We start from the raw sequence: 20822 nt of genomic DNA, 5'->3' as shown, positions 1-20822 counted from the left end.
AAGGTAGAGTGATTCAGTGAAAACAATACTGAATCAAGCATCTGCCCCTGGAATTTTATTCCCAACTCTGCTGTTTTTTTCCCAGGTAACTAGCTCAAATCACCTTGACTCAGTTTCCCAACATACACCTTCTTGGGACACTCTTCCCAAATATTATCTGTGGATCACATGTATTGTATTGTGTATGCACACATCTGCATGGCAATTTTCTTATTTTTCTTATTTTGCTAGAAATAATCTACTTATGGCCAACACAGTCTGAACTATTTGAAACCAATTGAAGAAATGCATCTTTCCATCACTGAGGAAGAGAAAATTCTGGCACAATTTCAGAGTGGATACAGAAGCTTTATGTCTCTTTATTCAGAGTTACTGTAATTGTGCTGGCACCATTCCCAGAGCTGAGCTAAGGTCAGCGAGAAATCTGTAAATTAATAACTGTGAAGCTGATGTGATGTCTATGCAGGAACCATGTTGTACATTCATGAAGCTTTATAGGAAAGAAAAGTAATGTTTCAGTTTATCCAAGAAAGTTTTAGAATCCTAGTATTGACAATTAGCATACCTTGGACCTACCTGGAGACAGTGGACCTGCTTCTGATCTCACCTTCACAGGAACTCCAAAATATGTGTTACTCTGGATTAATTCCACTGGTCCTACCCAAATGAACAGGAATTGGGTGAAGCCTCCTCTGAAAGCCAAGCCTAGATAAACTTCCTTTTCCTTTGGGAGTCTTATTTTACAAGAAGAGATTTGTCTGTTTCTTCTGGTTTTATTCAGTCACAAGCAACATCCATTCAATTCGGTCCATAATTAATATTATTGATCAATAGATAATCACTGTTGCTACTTGCATAATTAACATTTAAGAATTTCATTGTCCTACAACTCAGAAACACAGAACCAGAGGGAACTTTCTGGTCAGAGGAAAGTTTTCTGCTATTGCACATAACCCAGACTCATTTAGACATGTATCAGAATCTCCCCCCTTCTGAAAGATTGTTCAAAGTGTCTCTCAAAAGAAGGTTCCCCCTGTAGCCTCATCTCTCACCCTCATTAGTAAGCCCTGTAATCACCTTTTTTCTTGTGAGAATCCCTTTTCTAGCACAACTAACAATTTCATAGAATCATAGAATAGTTTGAGTTGGAAGGGGCCTTTTAAAGGTCATCTGATTCAAGTAGGTAATACAGAACAAGGATATTCATCTCCATTTTATACAAAAAGACAAAAATCAAAACTAATCTGATATTAAGTGGAGAACTCAGCCTACAGTACTGCCACCCTCACCCAGATTGCAGTTCTGCTAGAAAATTTTCCCATCTTCTTGTATTGCATGATAAGCAGAACACTGCCAGCTTTGGTAATTCTTCTGCTGGTTAAGAACTAGCAGCTACTGTAGCATTTTCAAAAAAAAAATCAGCTCAGGTCTGCAGAAACAGCTTTGAAGTCTCGACTGTGGCATTAACCTCATGGTTTCACGTGATTGAAGTCACTGTGTTCAGGAGATGATGTAAGAACAGTTTCGACCACAGCAGGTGTTGAGAAGTTCATCCTCAGAAGCAATGAATGAGGCTGAGAGACTGATCCAAAGATCCGGAGGATGACAGGAGTCTGCAAATTGAATTTATTTTTCTGTTACTGCACCTGGCATGAAAAGAAAGGGCAATGAGAGAATTCAGTTAATAAAACATCTTCTCTGATTCAATGAATCTGGGCATTTGTTTTTGCTCCTTTTCACAGGCTTATTTGAATTCATAAACTGCAATCAGAAAGGAAAGCTTCATCAGAAAACATTTGGCATTTTATACAAAGCTGTATCTTTTCAAACTGAACTAGACCTGGAAAAACTTTTGATAACAGTTTTTATAGAGTATTTGAACTCACACTGAAAGATGGGCATCCATAGTTTTATGTTGCCCTTGCTTCTATAAAGAAGTGAACCAAACTACTGATGTCACCAAAGTGACACAGAAACTGTGTGTGGCCTTTGAAGGTGACCACACACTTCTGAGGTCCTGAGCCACTGCTGAGGGACAGAACCTGTCTCCTCTCACTGCTGCAGGCTCGCTCAAGGAAAGTGAACACCCTCCTTGGCTTGGTAAATTTCTGGGGTACTAGAAGGCAATAAAAACACCAAGTGGTACCTTGTCCTGGTGTAGGGTCTCTTAGGGGAAAGGTGAGCTTAAGACAGGCTTCAATTGCATTGGGATATCTCTTTAGCTTAAATCCTGACTCCGCTCTGCTGGGAGGGAAGATCTCTGGCAGAATCCCACTTACTTTAAAGCAATACCCTGTGCAGATGCCACACCAGAGGGATCTTTCCTTCCTTTGTGCTATTGCTTTAGAAAAGCAGATTCTGGTTCATGACCAAGAGATTCTACTCAGAGGTAGTTACATTACTGTGCAGTCAAGATGATTGATTGGGATGAAGGACATGGGGTAGCAAAGGTGAGATAGGGCAATGTATTAATATTTGAGCCACTGAACCAGGACTGCCTAATTCCAGAAGGGCTTATTTCCTATTTCTACCTAAAGCATAATGAAAAGTTGTAAATAAATTAATAAATGTAATATTTTTCTCCCTTTACATTTTTACAGGGAAAAGGAAACAAAAGCTTCTTATCTGAAAAAAATACCGAGAGCCAGAAAAACATGCTTATACTCCCTTGTTTATTTAATTCCTGGCTCCAGATGAATAAATGGTGACTTGAAATCCCTGTGTAGAAGTTATTATTATTTTGTGCCTCTGTTCAAGGCCCTCTAACTTTCTCAGTTTCTTTTGGGTCAAACTATTTCCTGGTTTTGGAAAGCTCAAAGATGCTGTCTGCACACATGTGCTTTTCCAGTGTATGGTATCCTGTCCCATGGTATGGGACAAATCCAAAGCTTCTCTGCAACTGCCAGATGGTAATTTTTATCGAAGAATTGGTAGGTATAAATCCCATGTTGTTACAACTGTAGTACCACTACAGGGCTTCATTCAGTTTAGCTGTATCACTGTGCTTGTTGTGGTAGGATTCCTCTGCAAGAGAAAGTCTTGCTGAGAAGCCTTAAAAATTACAGACTTTAAAATATAAAAGGAAGAGCACTGGCTGCAGGATTAACGCCCCTGGGACACAGAATGTCTCTTCCTGATGATATTTATAATCCACACCTGGACCACATTATTGGTGGTCCTTGCATTTCTTCTGGGATCAATTCCATGGTCAATGATTGAGTTACAACTTTGTTTTCAACATTAAAGTAAGGGGAAAATGAATTGATGTTGGAAAGGAGTGATAGTCAGTGACTCTTCCTCCACAGTTTTTCAGGAACAACATTTGTTCTTTTTCATCGCTTGCTGCAGTATAAAGGAACCTGTGGCCTCACTGCACTTTTTAGGTTTGTTTTTCCAAGCAGGATTTAGCAGTGAAATTCATCTAGCTGTCTTCAGACAGGGGAAACGGCAGCTTTCCAATGTGTACTTGCTTTTGGTGCCAATGCAAAGCCACCATAAAATGTTACTGAATCAGAAAGGGGTTGTTATTTTCACTTCCCATCAGTGTGACAACATATGATGTGAAGGAGTGGAGAAATTGGGGCTTTAAAAAAATTTAATCAGGTCAAAGCACCAGTTTGCGTGCCATTACACCCCTAGTTTGCATGCACTTTGCACAGTTCAAAGCTTACTCTGAATGCAACTCATGTACACTGGGGCTTTCAGCCATCACAGCAACAGCACCACTGTGAGCCACGCTACAGACAACAGCTCTGGCAAAAGTCCTCAACAAATCCCCATCCTGCAGGGCAGGAAATAAGGTGGCTGGAGAGCAGTCTGCAGATGTGGAGGGAGGAGATCAGCAGGTAGATAAATGGGGCCAAGCAGTTTTGCAGTCTGGAACAAACGCTGTATACCCTGTGCATCCCTGTGCTCACCCAAGTAATCCTAGGGCCAGCACCTGCAGCCTGAAGACACGGCTCCCTGTCCTAACACTCTAAGAGCCAAAGTCCCCCTTTTGCCTTAGGTGCCCTGCCCAACACCAGGGTTGTTTCAGCTCCACAGTCTACGAGGTGATTTGTGCTTCCTTCTGGCTCAGCATCAGTGAACGAACTGAGCAAAGGCAACAATGGTCCTCTCTGCTCTGTCAAAGGAACCTTTGACCCTACACATCTGCTGCTGCTGCAGGCAGCTTGGAGTCAAGTTCAGCAAATACTGCACAGGAATAAAAAGTGATGCAACACACCACCATACCATACTGGGATTTTCCCTAGAATTTAAGCAGCTCAGGTTGCCTTTTCCATGGACAGCCTCTTTGGAAAGCCTTGGGATTCATCTATATTTGGGTCATTACCATGTATAACTTCCTCTAGACTACTAGGAAGAATCCCATCCTCATGGAGAATGAAGAATGTTTCCCTGTCCCCAAAATGACAGGAGAGACCTGATTTCTAGGCACTCTCTTTAGAGCTTTGGCTCTGATTCTGCATAATGTGTGCTTAGAAAAAGGACTGTGTACTTACATTCCAGTGGCTAAGTTAGAATAGTGATGAGAAAAGATGTATTATTGGTATGTTTCTGTATGTTTTATGCACTGTCTAAAAGTTTCAGTAAAAATTCAGCTTTATTACCTAACTCAGCATGCTGGCTGGGACCCAGACAGATGTTCAGGTAGTGTTTCCAAGTACTGAAAACCATAAAACACATCCCAGTCCACAGAAATCTCACACCTACCCCAAAAGCCTTGCTTAACAGCCTTTTTAAGGTTGGATCTGTCAGCAGCCCCACTGTGTAGTGACAGTACATGGCAGTGACCATGGCATGTTGTCTTCCACAGGGGACTCCAGTTGCGTTTGTGGGCCAGCTCTTTGGCCATGAAAACCTGCACTTTATCACTGCTCTTTGGCCTGAATGCCTGCCCATTTGGCTAAACACTCCATCCTCTTTTCTTGAAACACCTTAGAAGAGACCCTGGGTTAACCCTAATATTGGTTGAACAGAAACTCCTGGTGCCTGAGCTGGGTCATGGGCATATGGCTGAACAAATCCCTTCAGAAGAAGACAGAAATTTAGAATGGGAATCCTCCCATGTCCACAAACTACTGTTATTTTTAGGAGCCATGAAGCTCCTATAGTACTGTGACTTACCTTCATTCACTTCCTTCACAGTCCAAGGAAAGACCTTTCATTCCTGGATTTTCCCACTGTTAGAAACAGAGATGGACTTTTGACAAAGTGAAATGTGTATCCCCCAACAACTCCTGACACATCACCACTGGCAGAACCCATCTTCCTTGGAAGGCACACAAGCTTCCCTTGTCCTGCCCTACAATGGCCGCTTCCTATGCCATGCTGTGGTTGTACTAAAACAGACCATTCCAAGTAACCTTGCATACCAAACACTGGCAGCTGGCTAATATCTAAGTTATCAGTTGATTTCTCCCTGCAGTAACAGATCAAGTTGCAAGTTGAGCTGCTATTAAAAATATAATTTCCTTCTCGTTCTCCTTAAAAGCCAGTGGGAACACAAGTGTCTAGGACACAACTATATAGTCTTTGTTTACTGGTTAACTCCTGGCTTGTGGAAGCAGATTTTCCAGGCGTAGATCACAGTTTCCTTTTCTAGAGAATTGGGCAGCTGGACATATGCCTACAGCTGTTTGCACGGGTCACTTCTTTCTTCTTTCAGATACTCACTTCACAACACATGAGCAACACACACAGCCCTTGGCAACCTGGAAAGTGAAATATAGAGACCTGGGGGGCATGGGGGTGAAGGGGAGGGAAATAATAACCCCACCATGGGTGTGATTCAAATCTATTGACGTTAAAGGAAGTGATTTCAACGTGCACCATCTACTCTACAAAGAGGTGCCAAACTAACCCTAAGCTATTGGGCTTTCCAAAAGCCCCATAAAGACCATGTTTATAAATAGGTGTTGTGTTGATGACAACTGTTGTGATAATTCCTGGTCAGTAATCATTACAATAAAATCCTTGCTCCAGCAGTGTTTGGCTGCAGCAAGTGCTGTATGTAGGTACCAGGGATTAGGGCTGATGACAAAGCCCTGTCTGGATGGAGAGAGAAAAGAGAGACAATAAATAAAGGAATTAGCCTGAGGAATATTTCAACCATGGTTCTGTAAATATCACAGATAAGGAAAGATCTTACAGTAGGAATTGTCTCCAATTTGGACATAGCAATATCTGAGTACTTTTCATCCAGCAAATTTTTAACACTGTCTATGAAGGAACTTTATATAATTTTTCCTGCTGCAGCAGGAAATGTTGCTTAAGCCCAACATTTTAAAATACCTCTGCCATGTGGAGATGAGCAGATGACTCAGGACAAACATGCAGACCTCATCTTGGCCCTTGGACAGGTGCTGTCCTATCACAGTACATTTATGAAATCAACAGGCACAATATGCTTCTGGAAAAAAGCATGCCAGCCAGAGAGCAGAACTGCTTGCACAGTGAGTGCACCTGGCATTACAGGTTGTGCTGCAATCCAGACCATCTATAGGTACCAACTATCTATGAAGGGAGCAGCTCAAAGAGCTGGGACATCCCTCAGGATGGGATGTGCTGCTTGCTGCTGTACCAAAGCCAGCTGAATGATGGCTCAGAACAAGGTGCAATTTTTGTGTCAACAATGGAATCATCAATACATGTGTCTGCAGGCTTCACACCAAATCCCTTTCTTGGAACAATGCAAAGGGAGTTAAAGGGGTATTTTTTTGTTGAACCTTAGACTGAGCTCCCCTGCTCCAGACTGCAGCACACAGACAGTGGGAAGTGCGTGCGGACAGACAGGACTTTGCTCTCTAAACCAGGCTGGCTCCTTGCCCAAGCCTCAAATGCAGCCTGTGAGGATTTGACTCCAGACAATTTGATGGATACTGTGTGGGTGCTGGAGGCAAGAGAAGCCAAGAAAATGAAATATCTGTCTGTCAGTTGCACTGTTTCCTGAGACATTTAATACAAATCCTTCACTTCTGTAAATATACTCTGCATGCTGCAATAGGTAAGGTGTGGTTCTAAGTGTGCTACTATGAGAAAAGCATGCAATGCATAAACCAAAACTGAGTGTTTCATCTACAGATGAAATCAGATAGCATCATTCCTTAAAAGAGGTAATATCATCCACGTGATGAATTAATTTATTTCTGCAAACAGGTCATAAATTATATGTCAGCACAGTAATCCCCATTTATCCCATTCTTTGACCTCCTCTGCAATATGCCTACTGAGTCTTTTCTACCTGCACTGCTTTTAACTTCATCAAGTGCCTTAAGCCCTCTGAATTTTGATCATCGATTACCAACAACTGCAGTGATTAAACTGAAGTCTGTACCATCCTCATTACTAAAAACTCACCACTTGCCTTTTCTGCAAATCCCATTTCAACTCTCCTCTTCCCCCTTGTCTGCGTCTGAATGAAAAAAATATGTGGGACCATTTCCCGGGGTTAATTTTTAATAGTATCCTCACTGCTGCAGCAGATGAAGTCATTTATTATCCAGCAGGCAGCATGCTAACATGCTGGGCAGTGGCAAATGCTGAAGGAGGTGACTCAGGCATAAGCAATCAGGCAGAGCTGTGCATTCCCACCTGCCGGATGGCTCAGCACACAGAGCCCAGCACGGTGTTTTAGTTTACCCTACACGTGCATCTTCATCCAAGGGACACCTGGATTCCTGCCATGCAGCCAGTGAGCTTTATGTGCTTCACAGTCATGTGCAAAGCACATACACAGAGGCTAGCCCTGCCTCCACCTGGGCACTCTCTTCCTCTAAAAAAAGTGGTCATCCCTGCTGCAGCAATGTGTCAGACCAGGCAGTTTGGCCCTAAATAACACTTTGTGATCTCAGGCAGACTGGAGCTCAGCCTACCCACCTGTAAAACAGGTTTAATGGTAGTTGGCTTTTTTAATAGAAAAGCTGGGAGGATTACTTCATGTCTGAGATCTCTAGATGAGAATTGCTTAGTTGCAGAGAGTAGTTTAAAGGAACAGCTCAAAATTAGGGCCAGAGCAGGCTAGCAGCCCAGTGAGCAGGTAGAAATGACTACAGAAGCTGCACTGTTCTTGTCTCATTACCCAAGAGTCTCAGAAAGTCTGGGATGCAGATGATTCACAAACCAGAAAGTGCTTTTGAATTACTTATTAAGTAGGATTCATGTTGCTTTTACTGCTCTGGGATGCACAAGGTCGGGCTGCAGAATCCCTTTTCCCATCTCCTCAGAGTGAAATGTGGTGGTAATGGAGGGTTCACTCACCCATGTATCTATCACAGCTGTAATTTTGCCTCCACAGAGTAGACCAAAGGCCACTGAAGAAGTACGTGAACCCTCCCTGTATCTGCAGTAAGCTTTGGATCAGACCTCAGTAAGCCAACAAGAATGTGCAGCTAAACATGCTACAACAAGTTCACTGGCATGTGCTGATCTGCAGGAGAGCCAGTCTGCGTGTGCTCCTGAAAACCAGGAAGATCTTGACTAAGAAGGCAGCAGCTTCCTGCTTAGTCCTCACTGGAGCACCAGTGCTGCTTAAAAGAGGAAAGGGAGCAGTTCTGAACCCATTCCCTCTCCTGTTCACCGTCCCAGAGAAGCCAGAGGGAGGTATTGCTTTACTCTAAATTCACTTTGTGATCACCTAAGCCCCCCCAGATCCCACTGCTAGTAAGCTCCAATGATTAAACAGCTCACTGAAGGGAAAGTACAGGTAAAACCTTCTACTCCCATCAAAGCATACTGCTAACAAGAACTGGGAAATCACCCAGTGTTAATACAACATCTGGAGATTAACACAGGCTATGATAGCCAATGGCTGAAATTCCATCAATCACTTGGATTCATGTAACATTTGTGATCAGTGTTTTCGTATGCTAACCTCAGTATTTCCCCAAGTGAAGTCTGCTGACTGAAAATAGGAAATACAAAGTTGTGAATCTGAAACCACAGAAGAAATTTGCAATACATTGCTTTGGGCATCTCAGCTTAGGAATGTTGTAGGAGGTCTGACTTCTGAAATGGTTAGCACTGGCCCCCTGAAAACCCTCAGAGAGTATCTGGGTGATTTGCACACACACACACACACACACACACACACACACACACAGAGTCACACCACTGCTGAGCTCATGAACGTCTGCCTGAAAAGTTACCTAGGAACATGAAATGGACATGCACCAGTCCTGCAAGATGCAAGTGACTGCAGGTCCTCTTCTGTTTTTCACCTTCCCTGATGGAGAAGCAGCAGAGGAAAGGGGATGAGCAAACTGCAGACAAAACCACCAAGATGCTATAGTCAACTTTATGGCTTCAGTGTGGGAAAGTTCTGTAATAAGAAAAGGGGTAACTGCCAGCAAAAAGAGAATCTGTGTGAAATAGGTGCAGAAATACCCTGGTGAGGTCAACTCTGTCATGTCTCTGACTGAAGGGATGACTTCTAGCCCTGTGCTGCTCTTGAAGGCATTTGTGTGGGAGGACTGTGCCCTCACCTTTACTAGGGATTTCTCAGGACAGCCTAGACAGGATAGTGACACAAGAGCAGAGCCTCACTGCCAAGGAAACCTTTCAGTATCTAACCTGGATCTCACTTGATGTGGGAATACTGCTACCACCATAAACTCCCAGGGAGCTCCATAACTCAGGATCTTTAGCTCTGCCAATGAGCAGCTGCACTGCAGGACAGTGTCTACCTCTGCTATAAATAACCTCAAGGCTGAGGTCACCTATGGACTTGGTTACTGCAGCAGCATGTGTTTGAGGAAATCACAGAGAGGGATGGAGGGGGAGCTGGAAATGCTGCACAAGAGCATCAGGAAGAGGCTGCCACAGAGGAAAACACCTGTCCATAATGGAAAGGGACCAGATGAGCAAGCTTTACTAAGGTTGGGTAGGAATAGAGCATACACTGGTGTGTTAAGAGCACTAAGAAGCAGAGAGATGCTGGGAAGGCTGGATTCTGTCCTCCTCTCCAGTCTGATGTATTGTATTGTATTGTACTGTATTGTAATGTATTTCTGCTTTACATCAGCTTTACTTTCTTGCATAAATAGGAACCAAGGCTCAGGGCATCTCCTCACAGTAGAAGGAAAACCAGAATTTAGTCAGGGAATTAACAGAAGAGAAGGCTCAGCATGATGAGAAGGCTCATGATGATGAGAAGGAGGGCTGCATGGTAGGGTTAGAGACAATGTGTGGCCAGTATATTAAAAACAGTCAAAGGAAAAGGAACCAGTAGTTTAACTGGATAAACACAAATGTCTTTAATTCTGTCTAGTTCTACCATGTGTGCATGGCTGAATCATGCTGTGCAACACTGCTTTGAAATTTCTGCAAGAAAGAGATGTAGTTAGCAATTGTTCTTTGATGCTGAGGAGAAGAAAATCAGCATTAGCTGATGAAGAAGAAGAGTATTTTAAAAAGAATACCAATAATCTTTGTGTCTTCTCCAGGAGAACATGTGGGACGGTCTGAGATTTCAATACAAACTCATCTGGTACAGAGAGGCCTTGAACTACACAGATAAATCTGTTGCACATCAGTGAATGCAGAAATGATATAGAGCACAACACATTCCTTAGCAACTCATCCCACTTCCACTCTGGAAATCTGGCTCCTGCCAGCAAAAGTGACAGATGACCCAGAGCATGGTAAGTGATCCAAACTGTCCCATTAAAAAAACTGGTAGCATATCAGTTGCAAAGGGTTCAAACTTTTCTGTAGAGTTTGAAAAAAAAAAACACATGGGGACTAAATATCACAAGGGCTTCTTAACAAAAAATAAGGCTTCCAGCTTCTACAGACCTGAGTTACTGCTCTATGAAGACGAAGGCAAAAGCCCAAAAGTGCAGTGATCTGAAGATCAGGCTCCAAGGGAATGATTGACATTCCATTCAGGCTGACAGCTAACAAAAGCTCCTGTACATATGCCAGCAAGCCACTGCCAGGAAAATCAGTGTTGCTCCCAACTTGCAGATTTCTGCATTACCAGGCCTCCTACTGTAGCTGACCCTTGCTGATCTATGCTGGCAGGCACAGCAGAGGGTGGAAGGAGACACAGGACCTCACCAACCCTGGCAACTTTTGATGAGTTTGGGCATTTCTTGAAAGAATCAGTGTCGTTTCTAAGTGTCTCAGGCTCCAGATTCGGAACATGATCAGCTACAACTCCCTGGAAAAAGCACAAATAGCCAAAAAGGACATTTGCTGGGGGCTTAAGCAAACACCCCAGGAACAATCGGGACACTGCAGAGGGCAGTGTGCTTCAGATCAGACTGAAATTGTCAGGCACCTGTAGAAAGCCACTCTGCTTGTAAATACCCAGAGATCAAACCCTTATCTCATCTCTCCCCCTGCTCACCCCACACAGCAAAATCTGAAGCCCAACCATCCCATTATCCACTCAGGGGAGGGGCTCATGTTACCAAGTATTGCATACCACATCTAGGGAGATATGATAGCCTTTCATTCCCACAGTGTCTCTAGAAGGAGTCTGACTGGGAAATGACCAGTCTCTGAATTATGTCTTGTGTGTGTGTGTGTTTGGGTTGTGGGGTTTTTAATAGCAAAAAAAGGAATCAGCAGCTGTCTGTATTTTTAAACTATGGAACATAAATCTCCTTCCACTTCCAAGCTCTGATTACAAAGTCTTTCATTTCTGCGATTCCAGAGCATCATCTCTGCAAGTTTCTATTCTCAGTTCAAAATTGACCAAATCCAACTGTTAGCAAAATTTATTTCAGTCAACAGAAATCTTTTCTCTCTCGAGTTTTGGTGGGGCTTGAGCCAGGCACTTGGCAAGATGCTGCCTTGTTTACTTCAAAAAGGAAATCCATCATAAGAAAGATCTTGTCCTGGATCAGATAACACTCCAGAAGTGACGACTTTGCTCTGCTCAACAAAAACCTTCTGCAGCATTTCAAATTATTTGGTTGAAAGAAACCTGAGCACAATTATTAAGTAGAATTTAATCCAATATTTATGCCATTATTTTAGGGATTAAAACCAAAGTGGTCCCATTCACTGCTTGAGTCATCTGAAGCAATGCCGTGCCTTTGGAGATTATATAGAGGAAGATTTTGTTGATTTATTGAGGACTGATTAACTAATTCAGTGTTTTCTTTTGTTAATTGATTATTCCAGGAGATCTTTCCAGTTCAGTGTCAGTCTTAAAAACCCTTTGCAGTTGGACTGCTGCTTCCAAATCTTAAGTATCTCCAAGATTCTCAGGCCCTTGAGATGACAGTACACACTTGTGGCATTTAACACTTGTGATGTCTCTTGGTACAACGTGCACTAAGGATAAGCCCACTGACTTTTCCCAGTCTCTAGGAAACTGTGTTAAATTATAGTGTTGAACAGTTTTAGCTTGGTTCCTTTGAGATGACTTTCATTTATCTCAAGGTTTCTTTGTGTTGCAGGAGACTCAGATTTTTCCCAAGTCTTTTTATAGTCAGTCACTCACAGTACAAGAATTCAGTGTCAAGAGTGAACTCTAGCTTTGCATCTCACATAGATTCATCTGATACTTTAAGAGTTTATTTTCAAAGGCTTCTTTCCAAGTCATGCTATTGTCAGGGTTTGTTATCTAGCAGCATTTTCTCTACAACCTCACCAGGAAGCTAGAAGAGAATTGTCCATGAGTCACAAGAATTTTACCTGTGCATTCAGCTAGGCCCCAGGCAGCTCAGAAAGCCGGCCACTGTTTCTCAAGCATTAGCACTAGTGAATGAACAGCATAAATTTTAACTGGGAGAGAGTGTTTTTAAAATAGAAGTGGAAGCATACACTTCAGTCCATCACACAGTTGGAGCTATGTTACTTGTGGCTCAAATCAGTAGTCAAGGTATTAAGAAACTTTCAGCTTTTCCTTCACTTTTCAAATCTGTCACACAGAAGACATCCTTTCCAGCTCCAGAGTAAAGCATACCCTAGATCCACTTCAGGTCTATAAATGAGCCTATCCTCAGCACAGGATAGTTCTGCTGGCCTCTGTGCACAAACAACAGTTTTCAAAACTGTCCTCCTCTGAGCTAATAAACTCAGCTTTTATTTCCTCTCAAAGTGGTAACTGTGACAGTTTCCCCTCTCTGCCCTCAGCTGATTCCCTTTGCCATTTCTACATTCACTTACTAACCCAAGCAAGCTGAGTGGAAATGAGTCTGTCCTTCCCAGAAGCATCCCTGTAAAGAGAATGGGTTTGACTTACTTCACTTAAAAAAGAATAAAGAAGGACAGTAAAATAATGGAGACTGTCAGAGAATGCAAGCCAAATTAATTTCAGAATTGGTTCATCCCTTACTGGCATCTTCAGAGTTGCATCAGCTTGGAGGAAATGGATTTGTCTTTGTGTTTCTGAGAATCCAGCCTTGTTTCAATTCTTCTGAACACTTCCTTCTTTCCTTCTGACTGCATTTCAGCTTTGATCCAAGTATCAGATAGGCTCACAAGGCAGATGACTTGCACCAAATTGAACACAAACTTCTACTGACAGGTTCTGCTACCTAGATGATGCATGACACACAAGTGAACTAAACTGATAAGGTCTCAGCTTCTTTCCCTGTTATAGTAACAAAGCACCTTGTAATGATATAATTTTTTCTGTTCCAAATGCTGGTTGCCATGATAAGTTACTTGTGTTACTCTGTCAGATACTACAAAGAAACAATTTGCATTCCCTAGAAAGATAGAAATTTTTAAAAGTTGATTACTTATAATTTTGCTTTCTGCCATGACCCTACTCACTCTCTAAGCTCAGGGAGAGATGGGCAAGAAAACATCCCAGTATGAGAAAAGGACTTGCATGTTTCTTGAGTCTAGTGTATCTTCAGGAGGATTAAATTAAAAAATCATGAAGAATATAGTGCAATGGGGAAGCAAAACTCACAGAGATCTCTGCTTTTCTCAGTATGCTGTCAGAGACATTGTCAGAGGGAGCACAATGACAGAGCCTTCCTTGCAAACACTTTCCAGTAAAGTTTCAGTCACACAGAAAAAGCATGCATTCAGAAAAACAGATTAGGGTGAGCTCAAATGCCATGGAAAGAACCAGAAAGCAAACTGCATGATTAAAATAGGTGAACTTGTAGATATAGTGACAACAGGAGACCCAAAACAACAATAGCAATTGACACCACTAATCTACTCCCTCTGTCTGCTGAGAACTAATAAACCTTCCAGTATATAAAAAATATATAGTGGATATCTGGATGTATTTAAGTATGTATCCTTGTGAAGCTACAAAATTACTGTTACCTACTGTTACCTACCTGCTGATGATTTTGATGATCACAAGAAGACTTTTTCATGTTCTTTTGAGTTTTTTACTAGGGAGAAAGAAAGAATAATTCAACTTAGGTGTTTCTAGTAAAAAAACACTCCAAAAAACCTCCAATTTTAAAAATGTAGCTTTGATCTGTAGCTGATGAGGAAGTTCAGTTACTCACTAAGCTCTTGGCATGTCTGCATGTCACACAGTGGACAGCTAAGTTTATGTCTTGTCTACAATTCCCCTCTCACAGAAGTGAAAGCGGGGGTGAAAATATCAAGGAGTTAATTTTGGGTCACAGTACCTACAAAAATCAGTAATGTACCTTCACAGACTGAATTTAGTGTGTTGGTACAAAAAGCCATGACAGGATAAGCATGTCGATGAGTTATGGCCTTCCAGCTGCAAGCTGTGTACATTTTGGTGAAAACAATCATGAAAAATTGAAGGAATGGGAATTGAAGGTATTTCAACTCCACTGCGCATTTTGTTTTTGAGTTTTACTGTGGCAGTAAGGACCTAAGATACTCTCACTTTCCTTTTCATTGCCCTGCATGCCAGTGGACCCAGTACTTGGTTAGCCTTCCTTTCCTGTCAAGCAAGGCTCACAACAGTTAGAGCACTGCAATCCAGACATTTTCCAAGAATTAAACTCAAATTTGGAGAAAGAAAGGAATAATCTGCTCAGGAACAACAATTTTTTACAAATAGAATGGGCTATGACCTCAGAAAGTGTAAATCCATGCTCTGATAAAAGCATGGAGTTACTTTGCTTTGCCACAACTGAGGATCTAGTCCCAGTATTTTGCTTTTTTATCAAAAAGTAGAAGGGGTAAGAAGACACTTTTAAGCTATTATCACTCTCTGTGTCTTTGCAAGTCTGTGCCATCACCCCTCAGCCATTGTGGGGTTGTGACTCACCAATAGGTGATTCCGTCTCTGTCTTCCAGCAGTCTGCAAACAAATAGTCCTCAGGTATCTTACAGCCTGATGTGATCTGGCACTGAAGAATGAGCAAGAGAGAGGCAGTTTCAGTCTCCTCCTCTGGTCTTTCTTGGTTCTTTTAGGACACTGAGAAGCCCAGGAAGCATGAAACTGAGGTTCCCCCATAGCTGTGTCTTTTTACTACCAGTTTGGCGCTTGCTTCCTGACAAGTTCTTCTGGGCCACCTAGGTACCAAAAAAGAGAAGCCTGTTTTCAGGGTGCTTCAAAAAGCGAGGCTCCTGCATGCTCCAGTACCCTGGCTGCTCGTTAGACACGGCTACAAGACGAGACAGGTAGCCCGGAGAGGCGGCGCACGGTGCGTGCGTGTGGCGGCCTGCGGAGCAGCCCCTCACCTTTGTGTGTGAGTGTGAGTGTGAGTGTGAGTGTGTGTGTGTGTGTGCGCCGCTCTGCCCTCGGCTCGCTCGGCAGCGATGCTGCCTCTCCCTCGGCTGCGGCCCTCGCCTCCCCGCACAACCCAGAGCTCGCTCAGAGTCAGGAGGGCTTGTTAGAAGCAAGGGAAGAGTTTCAAGGTAGGTTAAAAGCTTCAGCCTTTTTGTTTGGACCTGTCTATTTGCGTGCTGGTTTTTGGAAAAGTGCTCTGGCAGGTTTGTTTGTGCTGGTGCAACACGTTTGTGAGACCTGAGAAAACCTGCACAACTCTCTCTATGGGTATCCTTAGAATGTGTTTAATCTGCTCTTGATACAAGCTCTGCAGGGCATGAGCTTTCTTTTTATTATGTGTCAAGCATAGTATCTAGAACAATGGTTTTTAGATCGATTTTCAGATTACTAGATACTTTTCTAATGGAAACAATAAATTGTGAAAGTGTGCTTGAAACATATGTCAGAGAGAACAGTGCTTTTCCAGTACCAGGAGTGTGTACTTTATTTAGCATCGTATTCTGCATCAAAGCTTGATTGCTTCTGCAAGCCGCTGGAAAATACAGTGACTATGCAATCCACTATATCCAGTTTACAAATAGTAATAGGGGAATCACAGTGCCCAGAGCAGAAAAAACAGTGTCCAGAGTAGAAAATGTCGGGTGTACTGTGACAGAATGGGAAGCCCTGCATTGACAGACCCGATTTCAGGACATGAAGCTTGAGTCCATCAATATTTACTAGCTCTGCTTCAGCGGTGCTCCTTGTGGCACCCAAATAGGATCAGACGAGAGCCTTTCGACACGCTTGGACCTTCATCTGAAATTGCAGTAATTCTGCTCAGACGGTGCATATCTCTGCTGCTAAGCCTAAGTGAACCCCATCTGCCTTACACAGAGCCAATTCAGGTGTCTTTCCTTTGTGGCCTTAATTGCACTTGAATAATTTGGAGTCATCTATTTTTCTAGGCATTTCCAGGCGCCAGATAAATGCACCCTGTGAGCCGAGTTTAGCGCATCGCGTTATCAGGCAGGACCGTAACCGACAACCAACGCTACATTTCAGGGGGCTCCGGTCCTCCTCCCCAGAACGCCTCCGTGGGGCGCCGACAAAGGCAGCGCAGCCCCGGGCAGTCCCGCGGGGAAGGGCGGGCTGCGGGAGCGGCGGCCGCCAGGCCTTCCCCTCCCCTCGGGTGCGGGGCGCTCCTGCGGAGGGCCGGCCGCGGGCCGGGTAGCGCAGACGAGTCCCGGCGGGGAAAGCACGCGATCCCGGCGGCTCCCGGGGCGCGGAGGCAGCAGGGGTCACCCGCCGGAGCGAGGCAGCGCCCGGCCCCCCCCCGCAGCCGCCGCCGCCCCAGGGACCGCCCCGCGGCCGGGCCGCGGCGGGCGGGCGGTGGCAGTGACTGACAGGCGGCGTGGCCCACCCGGAGGGCGGAGGCGGCGGGGGCCGCCAATCAGGGGCGGCGGGCGGGCGCCGAGCGGCGGGAGGGCGGGGCGCGGGCTGGGCGTGTGCCGCGGCCGCCGGCGGGGCGCGCTCCCGCTCCGCTCCCGCTCTCCCCGCACGCACATTGTCCGGGCGCGGCGGCGGCACAGCGCCCCGGCGCCCCGTGCCAATGCGGGGCGGGTGCGGCACGCCGGGGGCGCCTCCACCACCGCGGTGGAAACTTCCCCTCGCCGCCGGGCCGACGCGCGGCTGAAGCCCCCGGCGGGGAGGAGCGGAGCGGGGTTTCGCCCGCCTGGGGGGGCGCCTCGTCTAGTTTGGGTTTTCCTACATTGGAAGGGCAAAAGCGAATACTGTTACCCAGCTTTAAACTTCCGCGCTCCGCTCTCCAGGACGCGCATCCCGCCCGGCGGGGTGGGCGAGCCGGTGAGTGACCGCCGGGAGCGGGCTGGCGCTGGGTCGCGGTGGGTGGGACGCGCCGTCGCACAGGGGCAGCGCCCACCGGCTCGGCGGGGACGGGTCGGCAGCGCCGCCGCCACCTGTTAGCGGGGCTGTTCCTGCCCCCCCCCCGCCACCGCCGCCAAGTTCGTACTCCCACCGTGCTCGGGCTGTCCCCGCCGTGCCCGGGGTGGCGGTGAAAAGGGCCCGGGGTGCTGGGGGCGGTGGCGGCCACCCACCTGCTCGCCTGGCCGCGCCATGACTCTGCTGCCTGGGCGCTGCCTGCCGACCCGAGCCCCGGCAGGCCGCCGGGGTGGGAGGGTGGTGGGGTACCACCGAGCGGCAGCTTCTGTACCCCCTTTGCCCTCCCTGCTCTCTGCCCTCCAGCCCCTGCCCTCCTTCTGCACCCACTGTGCACTCCTCCTCCTCCCAAGCTGCAGCCCTTTTTCCTTCCCTCCCTTGCCGTCCCGCTCCCTTCCGTGTCCCTTAGCTGCAGCCGTGTTCCCCTCCTCTTATTCGCGCCCCCAGTTTGCAGCCTACTGCACCCGTGTTCCCTCATCCCCTTGCATCCCTCACACTGCTCCTGTGATGCTTCAAAGGGGGAGTCCCGGACTCCCCACTCTTTGCCAAAGCAGATGCCTGCTGGGCTCTGACACCCCCCGGGCGAGGCCAGCTCCATGGCGGTGCCAGGCCCGGTGCGAGGCGCGGAGGGGGCAGGCAGGTGGCGGAGGCGCAGGTATTTGTGTGCAGCTGCGAGCAAGGGAGCGAGGTCCCCCGTTCTGTGAGCATGCGGCTCTGCGGAGCTGGTGACACCTCCCTCCTCTCCCTCCCTTCCTCCCTCCCTCCTAGGGACGCTCGCCGCCGGGGCTCTGCGGCGTGCCGAGGCTTCCTGCGCCCTGCTGCCCTGCAAAGGGTGTCGCGGAGTCCGCGGCTGCATCATCTTCACCCCACGTGAAGGTGCTTCTGATAGCTCGCTTGGCCCATACAGGTCCTGAGTGGGAATGTGTTTAAAAATTACCTCAAGCAGTGGAGAGAGCCTGGAGACAAAAGAGATGATGAGAAGTCAGAGTGGACTGGTGAACTCTGGAGCTGCTGGAGAAATGCTTAGGACAGCTGGAAACAGGACTGTGCAGCAGGAATGGCTTGTTAAGTCATTGCATGGCAAGTCAAGCCATTGATATTCCAGTGTCCTAAGTTGGATGGTCATATCTGTTGTAGCCTGTGATATGCAAGTTGCTCCTGGGTAGGTCTTTGAAATGCAGAAGGGGTACGAACTCCTAGTGAGGCTGTGTCAAGGTGTACTTCAGTCTGGTTGGCATGGGTAGGATGTGCAGCTTGGAGCAGGAACTGGTTTTGAATGGAGGTAAACACATGAGGTTTGGTGTGTGCTCAGCTAAAGAGTTGCTGTAGTCAGAATTGCTGGTATGTTCATCCTTCACGGCTCTGAAGTATTTTAATTCTACAGCTGGTGATTTGTGTGATTTCCCCAAGTGTTTTTAAGACAGCCATGTCTGAATCCATGTGTATCACCCCTCTGTGTGTCTGGTGCTTTCTTTCTCCTCATAAAATGTCTTTCCTGTGTGATTAATAATGTGCCAACTGCTTCATTTCAGCACTGGGGAGGCTGATGTTGATTGATTTCCCTGTTCAGTCTTCTCGGAGGGTCTGGAAGCTGATGGGTGTTATCACTGCAGAAAAGTCTGCTTTTGGGTGGGAGCTGTCAGCATGTCTTTTTTTTTATCTCAGCGAACCTCTTACTTCTTTTCATTAAAAAGAGATGAAGTGTGCGTGGTAATACCCTTCATGTTTACATTAAAATGATCTTGTAATTAGCAGTAATTATCTCAGTTTGGGATATTGCTGAGATATTTAAACAGGACATATGACCTGAGGGACACTTTTCCGGCCCCAGGGAGTTGCCCTTGTTGTGGTTCTCTCCTGTGGTGAGTTTGATTCAGTGGTGAAGGTAGAACAGCAGTGGGAGTAGCCTCGTGTTCCTCTGATGTCAGCCTAGAAAGCCATGGCCACGGTTTCCTCCTGAGCCTGGTTCTGCTCCCCAGGGCTCCCTGGCAGCCCTGCCACCACGTGTGTGGAGATGCCCTGCCTTTGATGGCTTTCACCCCATGGTCTGACGAGTCTCAAGGGGACCTTGCTATTGTCTTGGGGGAGGGAGATAAAAACAGGCTGAAAAAATGCCAAGTGACCTTTTTTCCCCACCTGGTTCTCCCAGGGAGGTTTGGAAAAGGCTGCTGATAATGTGGGAGACTTTTCCCTGTGAGAGTACAGATCCTGAGACATCCTTGTTCATCTTTTACCTGACTTCCGTTTAAGAGGAGAAAAGCTCAGCTCAAACATAAGCATTTACTTCCAGGCTGGATATGGCTCCCACTGCCTTCCCTCCTGCTACCAGTGCACCCCAAATTTACCTTTCTATGAGGCTGCCCTTGGAGCTCACCAGATTTTCTTGAGGTGAAAAACCTTTATGGAGTAGAAAAACTGGGGAAAACATTCAACAAAATAAAGTCAAGACAAAAAGTACTGCCTATAGAGAAGGATTCCTTGTGCGAGGGTGGTGATTCTCTTCTGTCTCTCAAGATGAGTTATACAGTATACTGTATTTTTGTCAGTCTAGGAAAAGCCAAATGTTGTGCTTCAAGTAATCTTTAATTGTAATTTATCCCCAGCTTTCTATTTCAGCATTTTTGAACTGTAAACTTAGAACCAGAACTTATTGAGCAGCAGATAAAAATGTTGAATGTATTTGAATTTTACTTGTATTAATCTAATAACATTATTGACATGATATTTGATCAGCTCTATACCTGGCTGAAGACCACAAAATAGTCTTAATCAAACAAATTATTTGACAAATACAGATGAGATTAAATTAATGATCTATTTGTCAACTGCTGTTCAGCTGATCTGTCATGGCATGTTCCTTGTTCTCCTATCTTTCTCTTCCAGTTTTCATTCCATTTTTGCATGGTTGATCTTTTCCTGAACTGTCCCTGGTATCTGTTTCATTTATCTCTTTTGTGTCACGGTTTTCCTTCCATTGTTTCTTCTGTCTCTTTCTTGAAGCTCTCTTTCCATGCTTTTTGAGTCTAAATTAGCCTTTTTTCTTCTTTTTCTCTGCCTTCCTGGTGGAGTTTTTTATGGAGCACTTCACAGTCAGCTCATCTAAATCTGGTATGTCTTTAAACCCATAAAAATGTAAAACTGAACCCAGACTGTGTCTGAGTATGAAGATGTTTGCTTGGTGGTAATGCTTCTCTGCCTCTCCCCACGTTTTCTGGCTGTTGCAGGAAGGGTGTTCCTGCAG

At 45.5% G+C, this 20822-nt stretch overlaps 1 protein-coding gene and 1 long non-coding RNA gene across 2 annotated transcripts in view; one reads left to right on the top strand and one right to left on the bottom strand.

Annotated features, from left to right (window-relative positions):
* Positions 1-345: 345 nt before the first annotated feature.
* LOC102070551 (uncharacterized) lies at positions 346-15582 on the bottom strand. Its single transcript, XR_012580846.1, has 4 exons — positions 15179-15582; positions 14259-14315; positions 5128-5183; positions 346-1646 (listed from the first exon to the last, which is right to left on the bottom strand). It is a non-coding gene; the product is annotated as an uncharacterized LOC102070551 (long non-coding RNA).
* A 1768-nt stretch (positions 15583-17350) lies between these two features.
* The window catches only part of HRAS (HRas proto-oncogene, GTPase), a 39454-nt gene continuing 35982 nt past the window's right edge, over positions 17351-20822 (top strand). Inside the window, exon 1 of the mRNA XM_005491614.4 lies at positions 17351-17488. The gene's annotated coding sequence lies outside the window, so the exon portion shown is untranslated. The remainder of the gene's footprint in view (positions 17489-20822) is intronic.

The sequence above is a fragment of the Zonotrichia albicollis genome, chromosome 6, assembly GCF_047830755.1.
Source record: "Zonotrichia albicollis isolate bZonAlb1 chromosome 6, bZonAlb1.hap1, whole genome shotgun sequence".
NCBI lineage: Eukaryota > Metazoa > Chordata > Aves > Passeriformes > Passerellidae > Zonotrichia > Zonotrichia albicollis.
This window is presented reverse-complemented; position numbering and strand designations above follow the sequence as displayed.